The sequence below is a fragment of the Micromys minutus genome (assembly GCF_963924665.1).
Source record: "Micromys minutus genome assembly, chromosome: 17".
NCBI lineage: Eukaryota > Metazoa > Chordata > Mammalia > Rodentia > Muridae > Micromys > Micromys minutus.
In genome coordinates this window covers 34,834,085-34,855,053 of record NC_137952.1, presented here as the reverse complement: position 1 = coordinate 34,855,053, position 20,969 = coordinate 34,834,085, and the positions used below count along the sequence as shown (strand labels likewise).

The 20,969-nt window shown below is 41.4% G+C and overlaps 1 protein-coding gene across 1 annotated transcript in view; it reads right to left on the bottom strand.

Annotated features, from left to right (window-relative positions):
- ACOXL (acyl-CoA oxidase like) overlaps positions 1-20,969 on the bottom strand; it is a gene marked incomplete at both ends in the record, with an annotated part of 267,586 nt that overhangs the window by 85,598 nt on the left and 161,019 nt on the right. The gene's annotated exons all lie outside the window — the stretch shown is intronic.

The window sequence follows — 20,969 nt, the reverse complement described above, 5'->3', positions numbered from 1 at the left end:
CTGGCTCACCCTAATAAAGCATATACATGCACATCCACCCCCCAAAAAGAAATATGAACAAGTTAAGATTATATCAGACTGCTTCATTACAGATTTCCACAGGGAAGGTCTTTTCCTAAAAGAGACATAACATGAGAGAGAGACAGAGACAGACAGACAGACAGAGACAGACAGACAGACAGACAGAGAGAGGGGAGAGAGAGAGAGAGAGAGAGAGAGAGAGAGAGAGAGAGAGAGAGCGAGCTGGGTCACCACCATCAGAACTCACTGCCTGCCTGCAAAGAGCCAAACACCCAGGAGCAATCTCCCTCCTGAGCCCATGGGCCCTCAGACCCAGAGGAGAGACAAGCTCTAGTCAGAGACAAGATCACCTAACATCACAGATAGCAAGATGGCAAGAGGTAAGCACAAAAACCTAAGCAATGGAAACCAAGACATCCTGGCAACATCAAAACCCAGTTCTCCCACCACAGCAAGTAGTAGATTTCCCAATACACCAAAAGAAAAAAAAAAAAACAAGATATGGACTTAAAATCATACTTCATGACAATGATGGAGGTCCTCAAGAAACACATGAATAACAGGAGAACCAGGAGAACACATGTATACAAGTAGAAGGCCTTAAAGAGGAAACACAAAAATCACTAAAAGAGCTACAGGAAAACACAACCAAACAGGTGAAGGAATTGAAAATGGAAATAGAAATAATAAAGCAATCACAAAAGGAGACAACCCTGGAGATAGAAAACCTAGTAAAGAAATCAGGAGTCAAAGATGTAAGCATCACCAACAGACTACAAGAGATGGAAGAGAGGATCTCAGGGGCAGAAGATAACATAGAAAACATTGACACAACAATCAGAGAAAATGCAAAAATCAAAAAGCTCCTACTGTAATCCAGGACACATTGAAAAGACCAAACCTAAGGATAATAGGTGAAGTGAGCGAAGACTCCCAATTAAAAGACCCAGTAAATATATTCAACAAAATCATAGAAGAAAACTTCCCTAACCTTAAGAACATGATGACAAGTAACCTATAAAGGCAGACTGATCAGAATTATACCAGGCATCTCAACAGAGACTATGAAAGCTAGAAGAACCTGGACAGACGTCATAAAGAGCCTAAGAGAACACAAATGCCAGACCAGGTTACTATGTCCAACAAAACTCTCAATTACCATAGATGGAGAAACCAAGGTAATCCAGGACAAAACCAAATTTACAAAGTATTTGTCTACAAACCCAACCCTATAAAGGATAATAGATAAAAAAAAAAACCTCTAACATAAAGAGAGAAACTACACACAAGAAAAAGCTAGAAAATTATCTTCTTGCAACAAAACCAAAAGAAGAAATAACACACAAACATAATTATACCTCTAACAACAAAAATAACAGGAAACAACAATCACTATTCCTTAATATCTGTTAACATAAATGGACTGAATTACCCAATAAAGACACATAGACTATCAGACTGGATATGTAAACAGAATCCAGTGTTTTGCTGCATACAGGAAACTCATCTCAGAGACAAAGACAGACACTTCCTTAGATTAAAAGGCTGGGGAAAAAATCCTTTCAAGCAAATGGCCCCAAGAAACAAGCTGGAGTAGCCATTCTAATATCAAATAAAATAGTTTTTTAACCAAAAATTATCAAAAAGCATAAGGAAGGACACTTTTATTCATCATAGAAAAAAAATCTATCAAGACAAACTCTCAATCCTGAACATCTATGCTCCAAATACAAGACCACATTTATAAAAGAAACCTTACTAAAGCTCAAAGCATATATTGTACTACACACAATAATAGTAGGAGACTTCAACACCCCACTTTCATCAATGGAGAGATCATGGAAGCAGAATATGAATAGCGGCACAGTGAAACTAACAGAGTTTATGAACCAATTTGATTTAACAGGCATCTATATTTAATGCTAAAGCAAAAGAATATATCTTCTTCTCGGAACCTTACGGTACCTTCTCCAAAATTGACTATATAGTCAGTCACAAAACAGGCGTCAACAGATTGGATTGAAAGGGTCAACATTGTAAAAATAGTCATCTTGCCAAAAGCAATCGACAGATTCAGTGCAATCCCCATCAAAATTCCAATTCAATTCTTCATAGAGTTAGAAAGAGCAATTTGCAAATTCATTTGGAATAACAAAAACCTAGGATAGTGAAAACTATCCTCAACAATAAAAGAACTTTGGGGGGGGGGGATCACCATCCCTGACTTCAAACTATAATACAGATCAATCGTGATAAAAACTGAATGGTATTGATACAGAGATAGGCAGGTAGATAAACAGAACAGAATTGAAGACTTAGAAAAGACCACAGACCTATGGTCACTTGATCTTTGAGAAAGGAGCTAAAAACATTCAATGGAAAAAGGACAGCCTCTTCAACAAATGGTGTTGGTTCAACTGGCACACAGCATGCAGAAGAATGAAAATTGATCCATTCTTATCTTCTTGTATAAAGTTCAAGTGCAAGTGGATAAAAGACCTCCACATAAAACCAGATAAACTGAAGCTATTAGAAGAGAAAGTGGGGAAGATATTAGAACACATAGGCACAGGGAAAAATTTCCTGAACAGAACACCAATGGCTTATGCTCTAATATCAAAAATTAACAAATGGAACCTCATGAAATTGCAAAGTTTCTGTAAGGCTAAGGACACTGTCAAGAAGATAAAATGGCAGAAAACAGACTGGAAAAGGATCTTTACCAATCCTACATCTGATAGAGGACTAATATCCAATAAACACAAAGAACTCAAGAAGGCAGACTACAGAGTATCAAATAACCCTATTAAAAATGGGGTACAGAGCTAAACAAAGAATTCTCAGCTGAGGAATACCTAATAACCCAGAAACACCTAAAGAAATGCTCATCTTTAGTCATCAGGGAAATACAAATCAAAACAACCTTGAGATTCCACCTCAAACCAGTCAGAATAGCTAAGATCAAAAACTCAGGTGACAGCAGATGCTGGTGAGGATGTGGAGAAAGAGGACCACTCCTCCATTGTTGGTGGGATTTCAAGCTGGTACAACTACTCTGAAAATCAGTCTGGTGGTTCCTCAGATAATTGGATATAATACTACCTGAAGACCCAGCTATTTCACTCCTGGGCATGTACCCAAAAGATACTCTAACATATAACAAGAACACATGCTCCACTATGTTCATAGCAGCCTTATTTATAATAGTCAGAGGCTGGAAAGAACCCAGATGTCCTTCAATGGAGGAATGAATACAGAAAATACAGAAATAATACACTCAGCTATTAAAAACAATGACTTTATGGTATTCCTAGACAAATGGATGGAACTAGAAACTATCATCCTGAATGGGGTAACCTAGTCACAAAAGAACACACATGGTATGTACTCATTGATAAGTAGAAACTAGTACCTCAAATCTCTGAATACCCAAGAAACAATTCACAGACCATATACATCTCAAAGAGAAGGAAGCCCAGAATGTGGATGCCTCAGTCCTTAGAAGGGAGAACAAAACACTCATGGGATGAAATACAAGGTCAAATAGAGGAGCAAGGATTGAAGAAAAGATCAATCAGAGACTGCCTCACCTGGGGATCCATCCCATATGCAGTCACCAAAGCCAAGCACTATTGTTGATGCTAAGAAGTGCATTACTGGCAGGAAGCAGATATGGATGCCTCCTCAGAGGTTCTGCCAGAGCCATACTGACACAGTTGAGGATTCTTGTAGCTAACCATCGGAATGAACACGGGGACCCCAATGAAGGAGCTAGAGAAAGGACTGAAGGAGCTGAAAATTTGCAACCTCATGGAAAGAAAAACATTATCAATCACCTAAATCCTCCACAACTCCAATGGACTAAAACACCGACCACTGAGCACACATGGAGAGACCCATAGCCCCAGGTGCATATGTAGGAGAGAACAGCATTCTCTGGCATCAATGGGAGAAGAGGCCTTTGGTCCAGTGAAAATGTGTTTTCCCAGTCTAGGGGAACGCCAAAGTGCTTAGGTGGAGAGGGTGATTGGGAGAGAGTGCACCTTCATGGAAACAAGTGGAGGGGAGGGAAGGGGAGGGGGGAGAACATTTGAAATGTAAATACTGAGAATGTCCAATTTTTTAAAAAGAGAGAGAGAGAGACAACACTGAGACTTCTGAGGAAGGCCTTCTCTCTTCTGCCCCTCCAGTATTTGGCACTCGTTCCCAACAGGATCCGAATGCTGCTAGTCCCAGATGCAGGTTTTCCCTTCCAGCTTGGTGCACAGCGGTGCTCTGATGCCTCCAAGGTTCCCTGTCCTGAACATTGCCCAGCACCCCCTGAGTTGGTGGATTGCTGGCCTCGGTTCACGATCACTTAAGAGGCTGAACATGGGACCATAGTTTAAGCCTTTAGGGAATACTATTAAAATATTTAAACGAAGCAATCTATCAATATCCACCCCTCCCATAAATTTAAAATTATAATTTTGTTTCGAAAACACTGAAGACTGTTGCGGATCTGCTCAAAAATTATCTGCAGATCACCACAAAAGAGGTTGAGCCAACAGTACAGAGCCAGCACCAGATGCATGAGTGATGTTAACTCAGCCCAACCAGCCACTGACCACGCCCTTGTAGCAAGAGGGGCACAAGGAAGCCAGCTGAACCGTGAGCCATGTTGCCTAAGCTCAGGCTGCCCTGATGACAGAGTTGCAGAGTAACAAATGCTAATCAGGGCGCTGTCCCAATGGGCTGATTCATCTTTTTTCAGCCATTAGTTTTAGAACATTTTCTTCATTATTTCACAATAGCATACATGCCCCCCCTCTCTCACCCTCTCTCTGTCTTCTTCCTGTGTGTGTGTGTGTGTGTGTGTGTGTGTGTGTGTGTGTGTGTACAGCTTTGCTTCTTTTTCATTAGTCTAGGGATCAAATTTTAGTTCTTTTTGTTTTTATGACAAGCATTTTACCCTGTGAGCCATCTCTCCAGTCCTAAACCCAGTATTTGAAGTTTTTTTTTTTCTTTTTTTACTTTATTTAAAGAAAAATCTTATTAAGTTTCTCAGGCTGGTCTCAGACCCACAATCCTCTGGCCTCTGCCTGCTGAGTACCTTGTTTTCTAAGACTGTTCTCCAGGCTCTGCATTTCTGAAATACCTTCACGTGGAATGTATGCATGTGATATATGCCGTCATTCACAACAGTATCATGAGTGATACTTTGGTTTTCATTGGGACGCATAAATCTATCTGCTTAATGTATATATAATATTGTTTTGACAAGTCATAACCAATTAAGCATTTCTGCTCAGCAGAATAGTTAGGTTGCTTACAATTGCATACTGTTATAATAAGTTTAATGTAGTTCAGTGGAGTGTGTGTGTGTGTCTGTGTGTGTGTGTGCACATATTGTATAAGTACACTCACTCATGTATAGGAGTGTGGAGACCAGAAGTCAATTCTCTCTCTACTTTCTTTTTCTGAGATGGGTTCCTCATTGAACCAGGAGTCTGCCATTTTAGCTAGGCTGGGTGGCCAGTGAGCTGCTGGGATCTGACTGTCTCCACTCCCCCACCGCTGGTGTTAAAGATGCACACAGTCACATCTGGCTCTTACATGGGCGCTGGGGATATGAATACAGGTCCTTCATGCTTACCTAGCAGGCGTTTTGCACATTTAACTGTCTTTCTGCCCTTAATCTCCAGAACATCCTATTCAGACAGAACATTTTCCAGTTTGGGTCATAAAGACGAAATCCTCATGCAAATGAACACAAAGGTTCTTAGGTAAAACCATACTGCTCCTGGGAGTTGATGCTGAAAGACCTTAGAGGACTGGGTGGGGTGGGGTCTGAGATAACTTTGTTAGCACTGGCATGTATGACACCAGATGTGAGGGGCAGAGGACAACCTCAGCCACCAGAGGACGAATCTGTAACATTCTACCAAAGGCCATGTTCACACACTGGTTGGTAGGTTGTTAAGAATCCAGAATCTGACTCATTAGCACCAAAACTGTTGGGTTCTCTGGTACCAAACCCTGGAAAGGTCAGGCTGCCTGTTGAAGGACTAAAGGCAGAGGTGCTTTGGGTCAGCCATTGTCTCCATTCCTAAGTGAGGACACTCTGCGATGTTTCCATCTGTAACTGGTGCTTAAACCTGAGCTGTAGTCTGCATTTGAAGCTGCCATAGAGATTCCATGTGGAGAAGAAACCATTACTGTGTCTTACTGAGATTTTTATTTTACTTATCATAAACTGACTTTAGGGCCACCAAGATGGCTCAGTGGGGAGAGGCACACACACACACACACACACACACACACACACACACACACACACACATATTATCATATGTGTGTGTGTGTTTCTTTTAGTTTCTTTTATTGGAAATATTTTTTATTTACATTTCAAATGTTATCTCCTTTCCAGGTTTCCCTTCCAGAAATCTTTGTCCCCTCCTCCCTGCCTCTATAAGGGTGCTCCCCCACTCACCCACTCCCTCCTGCCTCCCTGCCATGGAATTCCCCTACACTGGTGAAATGAGCCTTGACAGAACCAAAGGCCTCTCCTTTCACCGATGCCCAACAAGGTCATTCTTTGCTACATAAGTGGCTGGAGCCATGGGTCCCTTCATGTGTACATTTTGGCTGGTGGTTTGGTCTTTAGGAGCTCTGGGGGAGTCTGCTGGTTGGTAGTGTTGTTCTTCCTATGGGGTTGCAAACTCTTTCAGCTCCTTCAGTTCCTTCTCTAACTCCTTTTTGGGGTCCCTATGCTCAGTCCAATGGTTGGCTGTGAGCATCTGCCTCTGTATTTGTCAGGCTCTGGCAGAGCCTCGTAGGAGTCGCTATATCAGGTTCCTGTCAGCATGCACTTCTTGGCATCTGCAATATTGTCTGGGTTTGGTGACTGTATATGGGATGGATTCCCAGGTGTGGCAGTCTCTGCATGGCCTTTCCTTCAGTCTCTGCTCCACACTTTGTCTCCATATTTCCTCCCTGGAGTATTTTGTTCCTCCTTCTAAGATGGACTGAAGCATCCACACTTTGGTCTTCCTTCTTCATGTGGTCTGTGAATTATTTTTTCAGTATTTCAAGCTTTGGGGCTAATAGCCACTTATCAGTGAGTGCATACCTTGTGTGTTCTTTTGTGATTGGGTTACCTCCCTCAGAATGATAGTTTCTAGTTCCATTCATTTGTCTAAGAATTTCATGAAGTCATTGTTTTTAATAGCTGAGTAGTACTTCATTGTGTAAAGTACCATATTTTCTGTATTTATTCCTCCATTAAAGGATATCTGGGTTCCTTCTAGCTTCTGGCTATTATAAATAAGCCTGCTCTAAATATAGTGGAGCATGTGTTCTTATATATGTTGGAGTATCTTTTAGGTATATGACTAGGAGTGGTATAGCTGGGTCCTCAGGTAGTACTATGTCCAGTTTTCTGTAGAAGCGCCAGACTGATTTCCAGAGTGGTTGTACTAGCTTGCAATCCCACCAACAATAAAGGAGTGTTCCTCTTTCTCCACATCCTCACCAACATCTGCTGTCACCTGAGTTTTTGATCTTAGCCATTTTGACTGAGTTGAAGACCCAGAAATGAACCCATACACCTATGGTCACTTCATCTTTGACAAAGGAGCTAAAATGATCCAGTGGCAAAGTTCAACTGGAGGTCTACATGTAGATGAATACAAATTGATACATTCGTATCACCTTGTACAAAGCTCAAATCCAAGAGGAGAAAAGGCCTCCACATAAAATCAGATACACTGGAACTAATAGAAGAGAAAGTGGGGAAGAGCCTCAAACATGTGGGCACAGGGGAAATTTTTCTGAACAGAACACTAATAGCTAATACTCTAAGATCAAGAATCAACAAATGGGACCTCATAAAATTTCATAGCTTCTGCAAGGCAAAGGATATTGTCAATAGGACAAAACAGCAACCCACAGATCAGGAAAAATCCTACATCTGATAGACAGCTAATATCCAATATATACAAAGAACTCAAAAAGTTAGACTCCAGAGAATAAAATAATATTATTTAAATATGGGGTACAGAGCTAAACAAAAAATTCTCAACTGAGGAATATCAAATGGTTGAGAAGCACCTAAAGAAATTGTTCACCATCTTTAGTCATCAGGGAAATGCAAATCAAAACAACCCCGAGATTCCACCTCACATCAGCTCTACCATGTTTATAGCCTCTCCATTAGAGACTGCTTCTTTTGAGATATCTGTCTACAATAACCCTGTCTCCCTGTTCAACTCTATTCAATACACACACCCAGTTTCCGGGGTGCAGTTTCTGTAGCAGAGGGCCCAGTCAACCCCAACCCAGGATGTCTGTCTGTGTGTCTGTTACTTTTTTATTCACCCACAATTCCTCATCAGGTCAAGTCCCCGGAGCTGTGCAAGGATGTGACATTTTTGTTTGGTTCCTTGAAGCATTATCCTAAAATTTTAAATTTATCTCTTTAAGGACTGCAGCGATGGCTCAGGGGTTAAGAGCACTGGCTGGTCTTTCAAATGACACAGGCTGATTCCCAGCACCCACAGGGCAGATTCACAACCTTTTTAACTCCAGTTCCAGGACATTTGACACCCTCTTTTGGTCTCCTTAGGTATGGCACACACATGGTATACAGACATACATGCAAACAAAATACCCATACACACAGAATAAAAACAAAGAAATATTAAGAAAACAAAGATATGTCTTTAAATGGACCACATGGTCTAAGATTTAATCTTAGGGTCCAGAGGGGGTGAAGCACAGTATAGAGCACCAGTGTGTTAACTCCAATGGGATTGGAATCACTGGATGATGGGGTCAACTGACAGGATCATTTTCATTGTGGTTATAAAGTAAGCATGAAAATCAAATACGCCAACAGTAAGGGAATCAATTAACTCTAAGCAGAGGTAAAATTAAAATGGCCCCACAGGCAAGTTCAGGTTCCCCAATATATCATCAAGACAAACATTTACAGTTTTGTAAATCTAATTTACGATTGTTCTAACTCAGTCTCCCTCTGGTTCCAAAACCAGAATCATTGCACCTGTTAAGCAAGTGCTGTTTCCAATTTCTGCCCACTTTACTGCTCCCTGGGTCACCTTACTGCTCCCTGTGGCCACCTCAGGACAGAGTGAGTCCGTGCTGGCTGCTGTGTGATCTCCCTGCTGCAGGGACCATAGCAAACAGAAGGGCAGATGTGTCTGTCCTTCGCCAGCAGACACGGAACGAGAATCATTGTCCTGAGTGAAGGACTCGGCAAGTTCTGTTCCTGTCTTCACTCCCCTTTCTGAAGCCCTCGTGACAGCCTCCCACTGTCACCACCTAAGCCTTTCTGATTTAAGCAGCTTAAATTGAGAATATTAAGTCACACTAATTAGAGTAAAATTAGAATGATATAATGATCAACTTCCCCCTGCTAAATTTAAGAGGGATGAGAGAAACTGCCCCCTGGATAGTGCCACAGAAGCAGGCAACCCACTTGGGAGCTCTACTTCTTTTCTGGGTCATGACTAATGCCCGTGCTTTTCAAATGGGTTACTTTGCGCTGCTCATGCACCCCTGGCAAAAGAGTCCAGGTGTTGGAAGACTTTCTTGTTCCTGTGGCAAACAGCGACAAAACAACACAAGGGGCTGCTTTGTTTCGACTCAGGGCATCGCAGGGTAGAGCCCTAGGCATTATGGCGGCCAGGAAGCAGGGAGTATGTCACTAGCTGGCTTTCTCCTTTCTTTTTGTCAGTCCATCCAGGCCTAGGAAGCTACATTCAAGGGTCTTCACTAAATGGGCCTCAGGTACAGCACAAGAGCACCTCAAACCCAGAAAATTCTGCACCAGGGTTTTCTTTATAGTAGAGATTTTATTATTTAATATATATTCTTTATATGATTTTTTTAGATATGAGTGTTACTTACATCTTTATCCAAGTCTGGTGTTGTCCTTATACCAAATCTCCTTACGGGAGGTAGTGACAGTTTCTATCTGAATAAACCCTTGCTTCTTGGTCATGATGATTGTGAAGGGATAGAAACCCTGACTGAGACACACCCACATCCCCCGAGTCTGCAGCATCTTATAGAGCCCATCTCCTGGGAATGTCATGAATCTAAGGACAGTAACTTGTGGAGTTCAATCCTGGTCCTTTGCCCTCCCCAAGGAGTCACCCGCCTTTTCCATTAGTACCCAAAGCTTGTGTTCAGAGCAGAAACATCCAGGAGAATTGTTTGGGAGCCAGAGGGCTGTGCCTACTATGTGGAAGGCTCTCCCCACTCCTGGTAGATAGACTTGGTTTGATGCCACCATGCCAGCCCTTCCGCATTAAAAACACTGCGCTCACCACTTGAAAAACTAGAAACTCTGGAAAGCTTGAACCCACGTTCCCAGGGACGTCTACCAGAGAGAACTAAGCAGCAGTTGTAGGCCCTGGGGAGAGGAAAAAAGACCTCAGATGATCTAAGTCCTTACTACACTCTGAGCTCTGAGCCTGCTGCAGTTATTAAAGGACCCACCAGGTCCTGAAGGTAGAGATTACTGCTTACTTATCTTCTGATGACTCACAGAAGCTGGTAAGTGGATCCTGGAGTGTGGTCTCCCCCGCCGCACCCCTTGCTCTGCCAGCTCTGTTATTATATTACCCGAAAGAATCGTGTGCCCGGCTAGTTCACCTTGTGCCGTGGAGGCCAGCTCAGGAGCAGGTCTGCTCAGCAAACAGCTGATGCAATGCCTCTGCACCCCATGGATTTTTCATGAGTTCCAGTCCTGACTTCCTTTGGTGATAAACAGCAATGTGGAAGTGTAAGCTGAATAAACCCTTTCCTACTGAGAGGCAGAAAATGTTCACCCTTATCCCGTCTTCCACATAGCCAAATCTCCAAGTTCAGCTGTGTGCATTATGACTGGAAGAAGGGACTATGGAGAAGTTCAGTTGAAGGGTTGGGGGCAGGGGGGCTTTCTGAGGCTCTGTCCCTTTCCAGATGTGAGGTGGCTGCTTTGAAAACCAGGAATGACTACAGGTCCCGTCAGTGAAATTGACTTCCAGGAAGAATGTCAGGCTTTAAGAGTGGATGGGCTACAGAACTGGCCTGAGGTCATCATGAAGAATGACAGGTGTTCTGACGGCTTAGCCATGTTACCAACAATGTACTGACTGACACCCCACTAACAACTGGTTAAGACTAAACTCTCCAAAGCAAATGAAAGCCCCTCTCAAACCATGGTTCCCTATCCTCACCCCCGTGGGCCTGGCCCTCACTTTTATCAGGTTCCTGTGTTCATGATCACATCAAAGTGACAGTCCCATCCTCAGACCTAGGGCCTGGCCGTGATCACAGCTCCAACATTACATGTGTATAATTTTTATCACTGAAAATGAAAAGCAAACAAGACTTAAAAATCTGTGACAAAATAAATAAATGAACGGCAGGGAGGTTGCTGAAAACGAGTCCTTTCAAGTTTTCTTCAACTTGAGTTATGTGGAAACCTTCCTGAAGGGGGAAAAGTCGCTTGCAATGTTGACTTAGCTTGTTTCAAATTATGTTACTTAAACGTGCTCAAATATAAAACTAGATATAAACACCTTATGTTTATAGATCTGTCCAACTATAAACGATAAAATTAAATAGAAGCCACATCATAAGCACCAAAGAATCTCACATCAGCGGCCTCAATAGCAAGGCGTAAAATGCACTGTGGCAGGAACTTGGCCCTCCTAGATATGTCAGAAGCCCATACAGTTTGCTCTTGGCTTTGCTGGCTGGGGAAGAGGCCTCTCTTCCTACCCTTCCTATAGCAGCACACCATGCACCCACCTCCTTGGCTTTTGCTTGGCACAACCACTTTTATTTTCACGTACACTGAGTCTACATCTTTTCTCCACTCACTGGTTTCTACTGACCAAGGTTGGGGCTTGGTACAGAGTTTACAAATCCTCAGGTCCTCCCTTAATACACAGGGGCACTGTCTGAGGTCTCAGTTACTCATAGTTAAGTCTGCAGAAAATATTAAGTCAAAAATTCCAGAGACAGACGTGAGTTTTGATAATAACTCTCACGGCATATCGCTACCATTGTGCTAATATTATTTTTAGCTAAACCCAATGTATAAATGAAATCTTATATAGACGTGTGTGTCCAGGAACAAACAGCACAGCCAACGTTTGGTACCCTGTGTACTACTCATGACTTTAAGCATCGACTAAGTGTCTCAAGATGTTCACCCCAAGAATCAGGGGAGGTCTCGCGGATACAAGGGAACCACAATACAATGACAAAGGCTGAATGCTCATGTGAGTTCCTAGTTGTATGGTTGCTATTCTAACAGTTGACATACCCTATTCTGTTTAGATTATCATCAAAATTAAAATATACAATTAGCACATTCTTGTCAAAGACCCACCGACATCACTGGTGCAACAATGCTAAAACCAACCTCACTGTGAAACTCAGAGTCTGTGCAGAAAATGAAGGGATTTCTCTGGAGGACAGAAAAGCAAAGATAAAAGGGTGGCTTGGATTTGCAAGGCTACCTTCCTCCAAGAGTGCACACATGAAGTCCTTGAAGGCAGCTTTAAATATTTAGATGATGGAACATCTGGCTTTGAAAACTGGGTGCCAGCGCTGTGCGCGGGTCAATGGACTTGGAAAAAGAAAAACAACGCCTATTCAAACCAACTTGGTTGGCTTTTTAGAAATTGCTCCAAAGTCTTTCTACTTTCTAGAGAAGATGATCAATCACATTTGGAATTGCTTGGAATCAATCCTAGCCCTTAATAGATCTTGGGAGATATTCTGATCATGCCACTACCCTACCTTGGCTCCATCATTGTTCTGAAGTGTGTAGCTTGGTCCCAGGCACAGTTTTGTCTACCCTACTCCACCATAGCCCATACCGCCTCTGTTAACCAGCTGTGTGGCCTCATTCCAAATACCCCTTATTTCAAATCTCTTATCTACTCCTAAGTTTCTGTTGTTATGATGTTATGTGTAATGCTATGATGTCTTCTATTGGTAGGTTTTAGGGAAGGCTCTTGAACTATCTCTCTATCCTATTCCCATCTCTGTGGGTCAGGCAGACCCTTGGCTTTCCAAGAGGTAGGCAGTTGATCTTCCAGAAGGTTGGAGTTATGACCCACAGCAGTGACCACCTGGCCCAGATCCTGTTGTCAACTGGATCTCATCCCTTCAGACTATGTGACTAAGCTGAGTCCACTTTCACTTCTGATTTTGGGGACACGCTTGCCCTGATGGTGCATCCCTCAACATCACCTACTAGCCATTGGACTCAACCAAAGCCAGAGGACCAGGGTCTGTAAGATTGCTCTCTGGTTCATTACAGTGTTCTCTTTAGAACACAGGAGAACTCAAAAACTTTACACCAAGGTGCAGAACTTGCTGTCACTTCAGGATGGCTCCAAGGATCTTATTCCAGTTCATTATGTCTTACTTGGGGAAATTTTCAAATTCTTTCTGCTGTGTGAGGAGAACAGCAAGACTAAAAGAAAGATAAGTTTGATATAGATAGATAGATAGATAGATAGATAGATAGATAGATAGATAGATAGATAGATAGACACACACATACATACATACATACAGATAGCTGATATATAGACAGATGATAGACAGGAGATAGATAAGTAGATAGATGTATGATAGAGATAGATGACAGATAGATATTTATAGAGATAGCTGATATATAGAGAAGAGACAGATATATGATAAGAGATAGGTAAATAGATGAGAAATAATAGATAACAGATAGGTAATAGATGATACACATACGCATACATACATATAGACATACATACATACATACATGGCAGATGATATAGATAAATTTGTTCCCTTGGAAAGAACTTCTCATCTACCACTTCTTATTCCTTCTCTACATTTTATTTTATGCTTCAAGAGGGAATTATATATTATTAAATTTTTTTCTTTTTTGAGAACATATTTTTTAAGCACATCTACCCCTTCATCTCCATCTCCAATTACTCCATGTTTCTCCTAACATGTGCCTTACCAACATCATGACTTTGCTTTCTGGGTCTGGTGTGTGTGTGTGTGTGTTTTGATTTCATTTTGGTTTTTTGATAACTTGATAAGTCCAGTTAGTACCGCCCATATATGGATGAAGGTGGGACCATCCACTGGAGCATGAGAAACCTGCCTGTAGCCACACCCTCAAAATGGAATGGTTCTTGCTCCTGTAGATACTATCTATAGCCAGAAATAGCTCCCCCATAAGGAATGGGACTGGAAACCATTTGTCTCATCTATGCTGAAGTTTTAGCTAGCTCCATCTTGTGTAGGTTTTGCACAGGCCTTGTGTAGGTGAGCACAGCTGCTGTGAGTTCCTGACTATGTCCAGAGAGAGACTCTAGTTCAAGTACACTATATTCTTAAAAACTCAAAATCACATAAAATAAACTAAAAGTTATGTAAAAGGTAAAAGGCTCCTACTCAATGCTTTGCCTCCAATGTCTTGCTCCAGAGATAACAATTCTTCAGTAGTTTCAAACCAGTGAAAGCATCACACCGTTTAGGTCAAATAGATTTTTGAGTGTGCTTTATGGCAGCCTATTTGTCCTGGTGTCTCAATGGGCTTCTGTCTGTCTGTCTGTCTGTCTGTCTGTCTGTCTGTCTATCTATCTATCTACTTATCTATCTATCTCTGTATCTATATCCTACTCTGGTCAAGAAGAAGCGTATGTTTTCCTCATGACATTGCTAAGTTCTTCTTGCTTCTTACTAATGCTCTTTGTTAAACAGAAACCACTTTCTATTTGAAGCCATCTTTCCTGTGCTTGCTTGGACTAGATGTCCTGGGCTTGCTGGATTACTACCATCTGAGAATTTCTTTACAGAATCCTCTTGGGCTGACTCCAGAAAGCCATTGTCTTATAAGTTCCTGTGTGCACCGCTGAAAGGTTACTCATTTACCTGAGAGGCTGTTGTGTTTTCTGTCACCTTGTAGTGTCTCTGTTAATCGCCGATTGCTGGATTTATTACTGGCTTTCTGCCTTCTTCCCCGGGCTTTCTTTCTTTTTTTTTTTTTTTTCTTTTTTTTTTTTTACTTTTATTTTTATATCTTTTGCTCTTTCTGTTGATTTTGGGTTGGTTTTGTTTACTTTTATTAGCACTGTGCCTAAGCTATTCTTTTTTTCCCACTTTTTAAAAAATTGGATACTTTTTATTTACATTTTAAATGTTATCCCCTTTTTCATTTTTCCCTCCAGAATCCCCCTATCCCATGCCCCCTTCCGCTGCCGCTATGAGAGTACTCCCCCACCTGCCCACCCACTCTCTCCAGACTCCCGGCCCTCAAATTCGTCTACACTGGAGCATCGAGCCTTCTCAGGACCAAGAGATGGATCTCCTATTGATGCCCAATAGGGCCATCCTCTGCTACATATGCAGCTGGAGTCATGAGTCCCTCCATGTGTACTCTTTGGTTGGTGATTTAGTCCCTGGGAGCTCTGGGGGGGTCTGTTGGTTGATAGTGTTCTTCCTATGGGGTTGCAAATCCCTTCAGCTCCTTCAGGCCTTTCTCTAACTCCTCTATTGGGAACCCCATTCTCAGTCCAATGGTTGGCTTCGAGTGTCTGTGTCTGTATTTGTCATCAGGTTCTGGAAGAGCCTATCAGAAGACTATATTAGGTTCCTGTCAGCATGCACCTCTTTGGCATCCAAAATACTGTCTGAGTTTGGTGACTGTATATGGGATGGATCCCCAGGTGGGGCAGTCTCTGGATGGCCTTTCCTTCAGTCCCTGCTCCACACTTTGTCTCCATATTTCCTTCCTCAAGTATCTTGTTCCTCCTTCTAAGAGGGACTGAAGCACCCACACTTTGGTCTTCCTTCTTCTTGAGTTTCATGTGGCCTGTGAACTGTATCTTGAGTATTACAAGAATTTGGGCTAATATCCATCTACTTATCAGTGAGTGCATACCATGTGTGTTCTTTGGTGACTGGGCTATCTCAGTATGATAGTTTCTAATTCTGTCCATTTGCCTATGAATTTTATGAAGTCATTATTTCTAATAGATGAGTAGTACTTCATTGTGTAAATGTACCACATTTTCTGTATCTGCTTCTCTGTTAAAAGATATCTGGATTCTTTTCAGATTCTGGCTATTATAAATAAGGCTGCTATGAACATAGTGGGGCATGTGTTCTTGCTATATGTTGGAGTGCCTTTTGGGTATATGCCCAGGAGTGGTATAGCTGGGTCCTAAGGTAGTACTATGTCCAATTTTCTGAGGAACTGCCAGACTAATTTCCAGAGTGGTTGTACCAGCTTACAACCCCACCAACAATGGAGGAGTGTTCCTCTTTCTCCACATCCTCACCAGCATCTGCTGTCACCTGAGTTTTTGATCTTAGCCATTCTGACTGGTGTGAGGTGGATCTCAGGGTTGTTTTAATTTGCATTTCCCTGATGACTAAGGTTGAACATACCTTTAGGTGCTACTCAATAATCCTCAGTTGAAAATTCTTTGTTTACATCTGTACCCCATTTTTAGAAGGGTTATTTGGTCCTCTGGAGCCCAATTTCTTGAGTTCTTTGTATATATTGGATATTAGCTCTCTATCGGATGTGGGATTGGTAAAAATCTTTTCCCAATCTTCAGGTTGTCATTTTGTCCTATTGTCAGTGTCCTTTGCCTTACAGAAGCTTTGCAATTTTATGAGGTCCTATATTTGATTCTTGATCTAAAAGCATAGGGCATTGATATTCTTTTCATTAAATGGCACCCTGTGCCCATGTGTTTAAGGCTCTTCCCCACTTTCTTTTTTTTTTTTCAGTGAAATACATTTTTATTTCAGGTACCTACATAAAGAGACCTTGGGTTGGATAGTACATGAGCCTCCTAATCTTCTTAGGTGATATACTACAATATTATAAATAAGTCTATTATATATCAAATATAATTTCCAGGAATGTGGAGATGAGAAATTCTGGTTTTGACATGGAAAAGTATACATCTATCCTATGACTTTCTCTCTTTGCTTGGAGGGGTCCCCAAACTACCTGTGTGCTCTTTGTGCTCATAGGACATCTTTTCTGTATGGTTAAATGATGATGTGGGGATTTCTCTGGTCTTCTTTTCTCTTTCTAAAATAATAAGCTATTAATTATTAATTCTTTGAAATTTCATAATGTATTTTTGATAATATTCATCCCTTACTCCTCATCTTACCTTCTCTCAGAGCTATACATACCTTTCTGCCTCCTTACAAATTTTACCTTCTTTTTATATGTTTAAATAACCCCCATTGAACCCAATTTCTGCTTTCTATATACTCATGAGTGTGGAGTCATCTACTGGAACATGGTGGACCAGGGGCTCACTCGGTAAGAATACTGACTGTCCCTCCATATCTTCTTGTTATGGATGGAGGTAGGTGAGTCCTTTATTCCCCTAAGCAAGCATTTTGCCTGAATTCATCTGATATGGTTACTTACTTGAATGTAAGTAAACACAGATACTGTGACTTCATGAGTATAGTCATGTACAGAAGACAGTTAGACTCCAATCTTTCCAAACCTCTGGCTTTTACACGTCTTCTATATTAACTTCTGGATGGTCTCTGAGTCTTGGCGAAGGTATCCTGTAGATGTACTGTTTACAGCTGAGCATTCAGCTCACACCTTTCTCTGTACGTTTTGGCCAGCTATGAGTGGTAACAAATCTCTATCACACAAAGAAATCCCCTCGTGAGGTTTGAGAGCTGCACTAATAAATAGTTGTTTATATGCATAAAGTACTATGACAATTTAATGGAATAGTAGTAGGTTCATTCCTGGGACCTGTGTGTGCCCCAATCACAGGCCATAGAATAGATGTTCAGGACCAGACATGTGTGACTTTCTATGGATAAGGCTTAAATCTAGTTGGAAATGAATGAGCTATTTCTATAATATTCATACCACTATAGCATCCATGGCAATTTTTTACAGTTGCAGATAGGGTGATAGAGTGTTTCTGTCCCCTTTATTATCAAACTATAACTACCTGCTTTCTGATAGCCTATATCTTTTTATTGGGGAATTGAGTCCATTTATGTTAACCGATATTAAGGAATAGTTATTTTTCCTTTTGGAGGGAGAATTGTGCCTGTGTGTCTTTCTTCTTTTGGTTTTCTTGCCTAGGTATTTTCTTGTTTTTACTAGGATATAGTTTACACCTATGATTCGTTGTAGTGCTGGGTTTGTGCTCAGATATTGTGTAAATTTAGTTTTGTCTTGGAATATCTTGGTCTCTTCATCTATGGTGATTGAGAGTTTTGCTAGGTATAGCAGCTTGGGCTGACTCTTGTGTTCTCTTAGGGTCCGCATGATGTCTGTCCAGGATCTTTTAGTTTTCATAGTCTCTGTTGAGAAATCTGGTGTGATTCTGATTGATCTGTCTTTATATGTTACATGACCTTCTTCCCTTACTGCTTTTAGTATTCTTTCTTTGCTTTGGGCACTTGGCGTTTTGACTATTGTGTGTCAGGAAGAATTTCTTTTCTGGTTCACTCTATTTGGAGATCTGTAGGCTTCTTTTATGTTCATGGTCATCTCATCCTTAAGAGTAGGGAAGTTTTCTTCTACGATTTTGTTGAAGATATTTACTGTGCCTCTTAGTTGATATTCTTTGCCCTCTTTTATTTCTATTATCCTTAGGTTTGGTCTTCTCACAGACATTTTGGGTTAGGAGCTTTTTGGTTTTGCATCTTCTCTGACTGTTTTGTCTATGTTTACAATGTTGTATTCGGCCCCCGAGATTCTCTCTTCCATCTCTTGTAGTCTGTTGGAGATGCTTGCATCTGTGATTCCTGATTTCTTTTTTAGGTTTTCTACCTCTAGGGTTGTCTCTTTTTGTGTTTTCTTTATTGTTTCCATTTCCGTTTTAAATTCCTTCTCCCATTCCTTCATCTCTTTGGTTCTGTTTTCCTCTAGTTCTTTGAGTTCTTTGACTGTTTTTCTTGTTTCCTCTTTAAAAGCTTCTATTTCTTTATGCTTTTCCTCCTGTTCTTGTTTAAGGATCTCTATCATCATCTTGAGGTATGATTTCAGGTCTGAGTCTTCTCTTTCTGGAGCGTTTGGCATTCCACTGTTTGCTGTGATGGGAGAGCTGGGTTCTGGTGTTGCCAGGTTGTCTTGGTTTCCCTGGGGTATGTTCTTTCACTTTCCTCTTGCCATCTTGTTGTCTGTGTTTATACGTGGTCTTGTTGTCAGTGATTGGTTCTCGTCTCTCCCTTGTACCTGGCCTGTGTCCCTGTAGCTCCGCTGTTCCTGGTGGCAGATGGCCTGAGCGCCTGTTCTGCACGCACGGGCCACTGGCTGGAAACAGACACCCTAAAGCAGGAACCAATTGGGGGGGTGCACTTTCCTCACACTTGGCACAGACCTCTCTGCTCCCCGGCTACTCAGAACGCTGTCTCACCAGGCCTGTGTCCCTGGATCTCTGCTATTCCTGGTGGCAGATCCCCACTTTCTCCTCTATTAGTTTCAGTGTACCTGATTTTATGTGGAGGTCCTGGTGTCTAGCAGTGTCTATAATAAAGGTCTTTCTTTGGTTCAATTCTTTCCCTGTGCACTTTATCTTCATGTTCTTGGCCATTTTAATATAACCTAACCCTAACCCTAACCCTAACATAGGTCAGCTTTCATGATTTCTTTCTCAGAAATCTTATCATTTGTACATTGGACATACAAAATACTAGTTTTACATGTTGGTTTTATATCATGAGCTTTCCTGAGTTTATTGGTCCTGTTGTGCCTTTGACAGTATCCTTGGGCTTTTCTGTACAAGAAATAATATCTGCAAACTTGGCCCCTGTCTCTCTTCCATACAAAAATCAACACAAACTGAATCAAAGATATAAATGTAAGCTTCAGACACTATGAAGGTCCAGAATAAAATAAAAGGGGAGAAATCTAGAATAAATAAAATAGGAGTGGAGCATTCTAGAATAGATTTAAAAAGGGGGGGATACTCTAAAATAGCAGTATAGGCAATGACTTTGAAGCTATCACCTCAAAACCACAGGAAAAGTATTTAAAAGGGGGTTATATTAAACAAAACCCTTCTGTACTGCCAAAGGATCAACCACAAGCATAACAGACAGCCCACAGAATGGGGGTGGGGGGCATTTGCCATCGGACAAAGGGTTAGCATCTAGAAAGTGTAAAAAATCTCACAGGACAAACCAAACAACTCAACTTTAAAACAGACCCTTCTTAGAAGAAACAGTAGCAGCCAACAAATGCATGACAACACTCAATATCATTAGCCATCAGGATAGACAAATAAACAGTAGTGTAGTATTATTTCACCATTCAGAGTAGCTGATAGTAAAACAAAACAGAAAAAATTCTGATGGGTGGAAAAAAAAATCTTCATAGAGCCATTACAGAACCAGAAGGCTCTTCAAAAAGCCAAAAATAGAATGACCATATGATCTAACATACCATACCCTTTCTGGGTATCTATCCAATAATGAAGCCAGCATACCAAAGAAACAGCATATGCTTGAGTTTACTGCAGCGCCATTCCAAGATAATAGCCAATCATGGAACCCACCTCTGTGTCTATCAATAGACAAGCAGATAAAGACAATGAGTTTTATGTATACAGTGGGGTTCAGCCATAAATGAAATAAAACCCTGTTATTTACAGCATGGACCATTGGTGCCAGGGAAGAAAAATTGCTGCCCCTAGCCAGTGCTGAATCTAAAATCTAGTATCCAGAGGAATAATCTAGAGAAAGCAGTCCTGAACCACAGCAAGGACTTCTCTTTTGCTTGGAGAAATATTCATTCTAGTGGATCGCAGGACTCTAAGCACTGCCAGGCTTCTCACCTAAGAACAGACAGCCTTCTAATCAGCAGCTCCTATAGTCTGTAGAACACAAGTCACTCCAGCCAGGTAGTTCCAGAATGCCACCCCCACCCCAACCCTACC